Here is an 8,057-nt window from a genome sequence, read left to right as displayed (position 1 = left end):
TCAGATTTATGACCAGAGTAATGTAGACGCGCGCACACACACACACACACACGCACGCACGCACACACATGCACACACACACACACACACACACACACACACACACATTTCCCCTTCAGAGTTTGAATCCTCCGATTACAGTAACGTTTTTATGTCTGGGTTACTCTGATTACAGTAACGTTTTTATGTCTGGGTTACTCTGATTACAGTCATTTTTATGTCTGGGTTACTCTGATTACAGTAATGTTTTTTTGTCTGGGTTACTCTGATTACAGTAACGTTTTTATGTCTGGGTTACTCTGATTACAGTAACATTTTTATGTCTGGGTTACTCTGATTACAGTAACGTTTTTATGTCTGGGTTACTCTGATTACAGTAACGTTTTTATGTCTGGGTTACTCTGATTACAGTAACGTTTTTATGTCTGGGTTACTCTGATTACAGTAATGTTTTTATGTCTGGGTTACTCTGATTACAGTCGTGTTTTTATGTCTGGGTTACTCTGATTATAATAATGTTTTTATGTCTGGGTTACTCTGATTATAATAATGTTTTTTATGTCTGGGTTACTCTGATTATAATAATGTTTTTATGTCTGGGCTACTCTGATTATAATAATGTTTTTTATGTCTGGGTTACTCTGATTACAGTAACGTTTTTATGTCTGGGTTACTCTGATTACAGTAACGTTTTTTATGTCTGGGTTACTCTGATTATAATAATGTTTTTATGTCTGGGTTACTCTGATTACAGTAACGTTTTTATGTCTGAGTTACTCTGATTACAGTAATGTTTTCATGTCTGGGTTACTCTGATTACAGTAATGTTTTTATGTCTGGGTTACTCTGATTACAGTAGTGTTTTTATGTCTGGGTTACTCTGATTATAATAATGTTTTTATGTCTGGGTTACTCTGATTATAATAATGTTTTTTATGTCTGGGTTACTCTGATTACAGTAATGTTTTTTATGTCTGGGTTACTCTGATTACAGTAGTGTTTTTATGTCTGGGTTACTCTGATTATAATAATGTTTTTATGTCTGGGTTACTCTGATTACAGTAACGTTTTTATGTCTGGGTTACTCTGATTACAGTAATGTTTTTATGTCTGGGTTACTCTGATTATAATAATGTTTTTATGTCTGGGTTACTCTGATTACAGTAACGTTTTTATGTCTGGGTTACTCTGATTACAGTAACGTTTTTATGTCTGGGTTACTCTGATTATAATAATGTTTTTATGTCTGGGTTACTCTTATTATAATAATGTTTTTATGTCTGGGATACTCTGATTACAGTAACGTTTTTATGTCTGGGTTACTCTGATTTTAATAATGTTTTTTATGTCTGGGTTACTCTGATTACAGTAACGTTTTTATGTCTGGGTTACTCTGATTACAGTAACGTTTTTATGTCTGGGTTACTCTGATTACAGTAACGTTTTTATGTCTGGGTTACTCTGATTATAATAATATTTTTTATGTCTGGGTTACTCTGATTATAATAATGTTTTTATGTCTGGGTTACTCTGATTACAGTAACGTTTTTTATGTCTGGGTTACTCTGATTACAGTAACGTTTTTATGTCTGAGTTACTCTGATTATAATAATGTTTTTATGTCTGGGTTACTCTGATTACAGTAACATTTTTATGTCTGGGTTACTCTGATTACAGTAATGTTTTTATGTCTGGGATACTCTGATTACAGTAACGTTTTTGTGTCTGGGTTACTCTGATTATAATAATGTTTTTATGTCTGGGTTACTCTGATTACAGTAACGTTTTTATGTCTGGGTTAAGCTTATTTTTTTGAGGAGGTGAGGAAGGGTTTTGGTGTAAATGTGTAAATGTGATTTTTTTATTGGAGATCTGAGTTTAAAAAAAAAAATCAGTTATAGTCACAGCACTGTGATCTGGTTATTAAAGGCCTGTTTCACCCAAGTCTACAATACAGTTCTAATTCAACTGAAACCTAATTCAAACCATGACTATGTTAGAAAGATTAAATTAAACTGAGTTGAACCAAATTGAACTGAGCTGAACTGAACTGAACTGAATTCTACTGAATTGAATTGAATTGAATTGAACTAAACTGAATTGAACTAAACCGACTGGGTATAGAAGATCTGGATTCTGAGTCTGGTCTCCAAGAGCAACACATAATAATTTTCAGTTTGTTCATCTTATCAGTTCTCAGGTCTCAGCTTGGTAGTCAGGAGTGTGTATTTACACACACGAAATCCTTATGTCACACACACACAAACACACACACACACACACACACACACACACACACACACACACAGCAGGCGATGGAGTAACGGAAAGGAGAATGAGGGCAGATCTCTCAGGTGTGAAGAAAGAGAGAGAGAGAGAGAGAGAGAGAGAGAGAGAGAGAGAGAGAGAGAGAGAGAGAGAGAGAGAGAGAGAGAGGGAGAGAGAGAGAGAGCTGGAGAGAGAGCGAGAGAGAGAGAGCTGGAGAGAGAGCGAGAGAGAGAGAGCTGGAGAGAGAGAGCTGGAGAGAGAGAAAGAAAGAAGGAAAAAGAGAGAGGGGGATGGGGAACTGGGGAGGGGGTCTTTGGGACTGGTTGCTAGGATACAGAGTAGAAAGAGATGCCAGGTTGCTAGGTAACGTGCATGATGCGATGAGTGACTAACCCAGTGTGCGTATGTGCATTAGTGTGTGTCTGTTTATGTGTGTGTGTGTGTGTGAGAGAGAGAGGGATATAGAGAGAGAAAGCATATGAAAAAGAGATGGATACATGGAGGTTTGAGAGATGAGATCTGTATGGGAGGGGCAAGTTATTTTTAGGTCACTTTGTTGTGTCCCATAGTTGAAAAATTGAAATGGCAAAATGACCACCCACTCACACACTTCTCTACACACACACGCACACACGCATGCACGCACACACGCACACGCACGCACGTACACACAGACACAGACACACACACAGACACACACACACACACACTCAATAATCATTTCGATCAAAACTCCCCTTACTGCAGAGAGATGGTTTAGTCCAGTGATTCGGCATAGTTGGGAGAGGACCTAGAATGCAATTTGATTGGATAATCCAAAGATTTAATACCCCATAATCCATGTAAAATCCCTAAGGCATTACTGCAGGGAGTGAGATTAACCGTGTGTGTGTGTGTGTGTGTGTGTGTGTGTGTGTGTGTGTGTGTGCGTGTGTGTGTTTTAGTACATATAAATATTTGCTCAGATGAATACACATATGAAGGCACTGTGATTTTGGTGTGTCATTCTCAATGTGTGTGTGTGTGTGTGTGTATGTGTGTGTGCGTGTAGATGGGTTTTCTTAATTAAGTCTTTACTGGTACGTGAGTAATTGAAGGATAGCTTGTCCTCAGAGAGAGAGAGAGAGACAGAGAAAGAGTCAGAGAGAGAGAGAGAGAGAGAGAGAGAGAGAGAGAGAGAGAGAGAGAGAGAGAGAGAGACAGTGTGTTAAGAACCATCTTTTAGGAGGCAGAGAATAAGGGAACATGGAGAGAGGGACAGAAAGAGAGAGAGCAGTAAGGTAGATAAAGAGAGAGACACTCTCTGGCAGTGTTTTGCACTGAGGCAGGGGGAGAATATAGGGACAGGAGAGAGAGAGAGAGAGGGAGAGAGAGAGCGGAGTGAGAGAGAGAGAGAGGGAAAAGACTACATGATGGCAGAAGAGATGGAGTTGGAGAGAATGTGTGAGAGAGGTGTTAAAGAAAGAGAGGGGGGGAGAGAGGAAGAGAGAGAGAGAGAGAGGGAGGGGAGGAGAGAGAGAGACAGGGGGGAGGAGAGAGAGAGAGAGAGAGAGAGAGAGAGAGAGAGAGAGAGAGAGAGAAGGAGAGAGAGAGAGGAGAGAGGAGAGAGAGAGGAGAGAGAGGGGGAGAGGAGAGAGAGGAGAAGGAGAGAGAGAGGGGGGGGAGGAGAGAGAGAGGGAGAGAGAGAGAGAGAGAGAGAGAGAGGGAGAGAGAGAGAGAGAGAGAGAGAGAGAGGGAGAGAGAGAGAAAGAGAAGGAGAGAGAGAGAGGAGAGAGAGAGGGAGAGAGAGAGAAAGAGAAGGAGAGAGAGAGAGAGAGGGAGAGAGGCCAGTGAAGTGTATGGTGATTTGGACAGAAAAGCTCTCAGTTTATTTGCATTTCTCCTCTTTTTGCTCAAGGGAATTTCAATTATACCACTATCCACTCCCCAACCCCTTCCTCCTCCTCCTCCTCCTCCTCCTCCTCCCATCCCCCCCTCTTTCTCTCTCCTACTATTTTCAGCCCTGCTCTTCACCCTTCAATGTGTTTTTCCCTCTTTCTCTTCTCCTCTCTGTCTTCCCTCTCCCGTTCACCCTTTCTCTTTTCCTTTTACTGTCTCTTTCTTCTCTCTCTCTCTCTCTTTCTCCCTCTCTTTCACACACACACACCCCTTTTTCTTTTCTCCCTTTGTTTACCTGAGGAGCAGGGACCGTTGCCCATGGCAACTCGCATCCTTGTTTACCTGCTGAGTGTGTCGTCATTGTGTCGCCATGACAACCCTCATGCAGGAGGAGGTTTATGTGTGAGGAGAGGAGGTTCTGTAACCATGACAACTGAGAGTGCCATTGTTTCACGGCACCCACTGTCTCTCACCTGCCCTCTGTCTCCCTGTCTCTCTGTCTCTCTCTCTCTCTCTCTTGCTCTCTCTCTTGCTCTCTCTCTCTCTCTCTCTCTGTCTCTGTCTCGCTCTCTCTCTCTCTGTCTCTGTCTCTCTCTCTCTCGCTCTCTCTCTTTCTGTTTTTCCATCCCTTCCTTCTCTCTTCTGTGTATCTTTCCATGTCCAATGTTTGATGTCCCTGCTGACTGAAGAGCAAAGGTGTTTTTTCTTGTGTGTGTGTGTCCGTGTGTGTCCGTGTGTGTGTGTGTGTGTGTGTGAGCATGTGTGTGTGTCCATGTCCATGTCTGTGTGTGTGTGTGTGTGTGTGTGTTGCCAGTTTTACAGAGTATACTCTGTTCCCACAAGTCAATGAATATCCAGACACGGGGGTTGACCAAGGACAGTTTGCATGTTCCCACAAATGAATAATTACTGTTTGTTAAGTTAACAGACCTGAAACTACACATTATAAAATCAACTATAACAGTGCCAAAATGTTGTTCATGCAAATGAATCTTTAGTTCTGTGTGTCTGTGTGTGTGTGTGTCTGTCTGTCTGTCACACTAAAGCTGTGTTTTTATTGATGGTTTTGACATAAATCCTTCTACTCCTGAATAACTCAATATACACACAAGTCACTCAATATACACACAAGTCATTCAATACATACACCAGTCAGTCAGCTCCATGAACAGGCAAGGGTATTGACAGGTGACTAAAGAACTGATGGATGGATGGATGGATGGATGGACGGATGGATGGATGCTGTAGATGAGTGTCAGTAAGACAGGCGTTGATTAAGATAAGGGGTGCTTACAGCTTGATTTCCAGGTTACAAATCCCGTTAACCTCTTAGTGCTGATCTTAGCTCAGTCTTAGAACGTCAACACGTCTCATGGACCCAGCGTTCTACACGTGCAAAACTGACCCAAAAACAGCTGTTCAATCAGCTTCCCGAAATGTAAACGTACACTTTAAGAGAGACAACCCCCCCCCCACACACACACACACAAACAAACAAACAAACAAAGAAAAAAAACCGCTTCAACACCTCACTCAACAGCGATCCCACAAATCGGTACATTACCAAATTAAAAGATTTAACGTTTAATAAAATATAAATTCAGATGCAATAATGAGTGAGACCATCTCAATTTGCAATCATTATTTCTCCGCTACGTCGTGTCTCTCTCTCCGGGCGTCTAAGCCGGGTTTGTCGTTCTCCTTCTGGCTGTTAGCGTGTCCGTTTGAATGTTATTATTGCTTGTGGAGATGAAATGTAGGCAGTCCATTAGATTAAATGAAGCGTGATTCTAATAGCTTGTTATATTATTGTAATGGAGTGACAAATTTATAGTTGCATATGTTACAGTGTGGAGATTTATGGGTAATGTAGTCTGTAGCATCTTGTTGTTGTATTTTTAATTCTGATCGTAAACGCTCTGCAGTTTTGGAATGTGTGATACACTCTAATGGGTGTGTGTATGTGTGTGTGTGTGTGTGTTTGTGTGTGCGTGCGCGCGTGTGCATGTGTGTGTGTGTGTTTGTGCGTGTGTAATTGGCTCAGGAGGAATCAATACTGTCAGGTGGTGACAGATTACTGGTGATCAATCTAAGCCATTGACCAGTGTGTGTGTGTGTCTGTGTGTGTGTGTGTGAGAGTGTGTGTATGTTTGTGTGTGTGTGTGTGTGTGTGTGTGTGTGTGCGCGCGTAATTAACAGCATCATTAACTTGCTCTTTAAATTCAGCTAGGATTGAGAAGTCAAAATGATGACTCTCTCTCTCTCTCTCTCTCTCTCTCTCTCTCTGCTTGTGCCTTTTTACACACTGAGCGAGTCACGACTCAGATGACGAAAATACAATGCCCCTTTTTTTTTTTCTTTTCATCTCCTCTCTTTTTTTCATACTCACTCCCTCTTCTTTTAATCCCCTCGTTCGTCCTGGTGCTTTATCTTCCTCCCTCCCTTTCTTTTCCTCTCTGTGTCTTCTTCTGTACAGTCTGTATGAATATCTCCCTCGTTTCCCCATCTGACGCTGTCTCTCTCTCCTCTACCCTGTCTCTCTCTCCTACCCTGTCTCTCTCTCCTACCCTGTCTCTCTCTCCTCTACCCTGTCTCTCTCTCCTACCCTGTCTCTCTCTCCTCTACTCTGTCTCTCTCTCCTACCCTGTCTCTCTCTCCTCTAACCTGGCTCTCTCTCCTACCCTGTCTCTCTCTCCTCTACTCTGTCTCTCTCTCCTACCCTGTCTCTCTCTCCTCTTCCCTGGCTCTCTCTCCTCTACCCTGTCTCTCTCTCCTACCCTATCTCTCTCTCCTCTACCCTGTCTCTCTCTCCTCTTCTCTGGCTCTCTCTCCTACCCTGTCTCTCTCTCCCACCCTCTCTCTCTCTCCTCTACCCTGTTTCTCTCTCCTACCCTGGCTCTCTCTCCTACCCTGGCTCTCTCTCTTTCTCTTTCTCTTTCTCTCTCTTATTCAGAGCCTCACGCTTTGCCGTCTTGGGTTAATTACACCTCATTTGCATAATAACGAATGTTTGTATTGGCAAAGTGAAATCAGATGAATGCGTTGGGAATCTGCAGTGGAGAACACTGGGATGGATTTTTCATGCTCTTCAAAGCACAAACACACTACAGCAACCATGACTACTAATGTTACTGTAATTACAATTGTGTTACAACTGCTACTGTTACTACAGTAACCAAGCACAAACACACTACGGTCACCATGACTACTAATGCTACTGTAATTACAATTGTGTTACAACTGCCACTGTTACTACAGTAACCAAGCACAAACACACTACAGTCACCATAACTACTAATGCTACTGTAATTACAATTGTGTTACAACTGCCACTGTTACTACAGTAACCAAGCACAAACACACTACAGTCACCATGACTACTAATGCTACTGTAATTACAATTGTGTTACAACTGCCACTGTTACTACAGCAACTAACATGTATCTCTACTACAGTTACGGCTACAGTGATTACTGTTAATACTTTCACTGTTACAATATAACTGTTACTACTGATAAGGCTACCATTACTACTATCGCTGTTACCGTTACTACCGCTACTATTATTACCATCGCTGTTAGTATTATTAGTACTGTTACTGTTACGACTATTATTACTGTCACGAATACCAGGACTACTACTGTTACTACTACTACTAGCTAACACTACTGCTGCTATTATTACTACTACTATACTCTCTCTCTCTCTCTCTCTCTCTCTCTCTCTCTTTTCTCTGGCAGTCTGTGTGTCAGTCACACACTCTGTTTCTCTCTCTTCTCTAATCCGGCATGCCTGTGTAATCCAGATCAGCTGGCGGCCATTCTTAAGCTCATCACTCAGCAATCCTCCTCTTCTCTCTCTCTCTGTCTCTCTCTCTCTCTCTCTCCCTCTCCCTCTCCCTCGTTCTGTGT

The sequence above is a fragment of the Chanos chanos genome, chromosome 9 (genome assembly GCF_902362185.1).
Source record: "Chanos chanos chromosome 9, fChaCha1.1, whole genome shotgun sequence".
Lineage (NCBI taxonomy): Eukaryota > Metazoa > Chordata > Actinopteri > Gonorynchiformes > Chanidae > Chanos > Chanos chanos.
The sequence above is the reverse complement of the archived record's forward strand: the minus strand, read 5'-3'. Positions refer to the sequence as shown.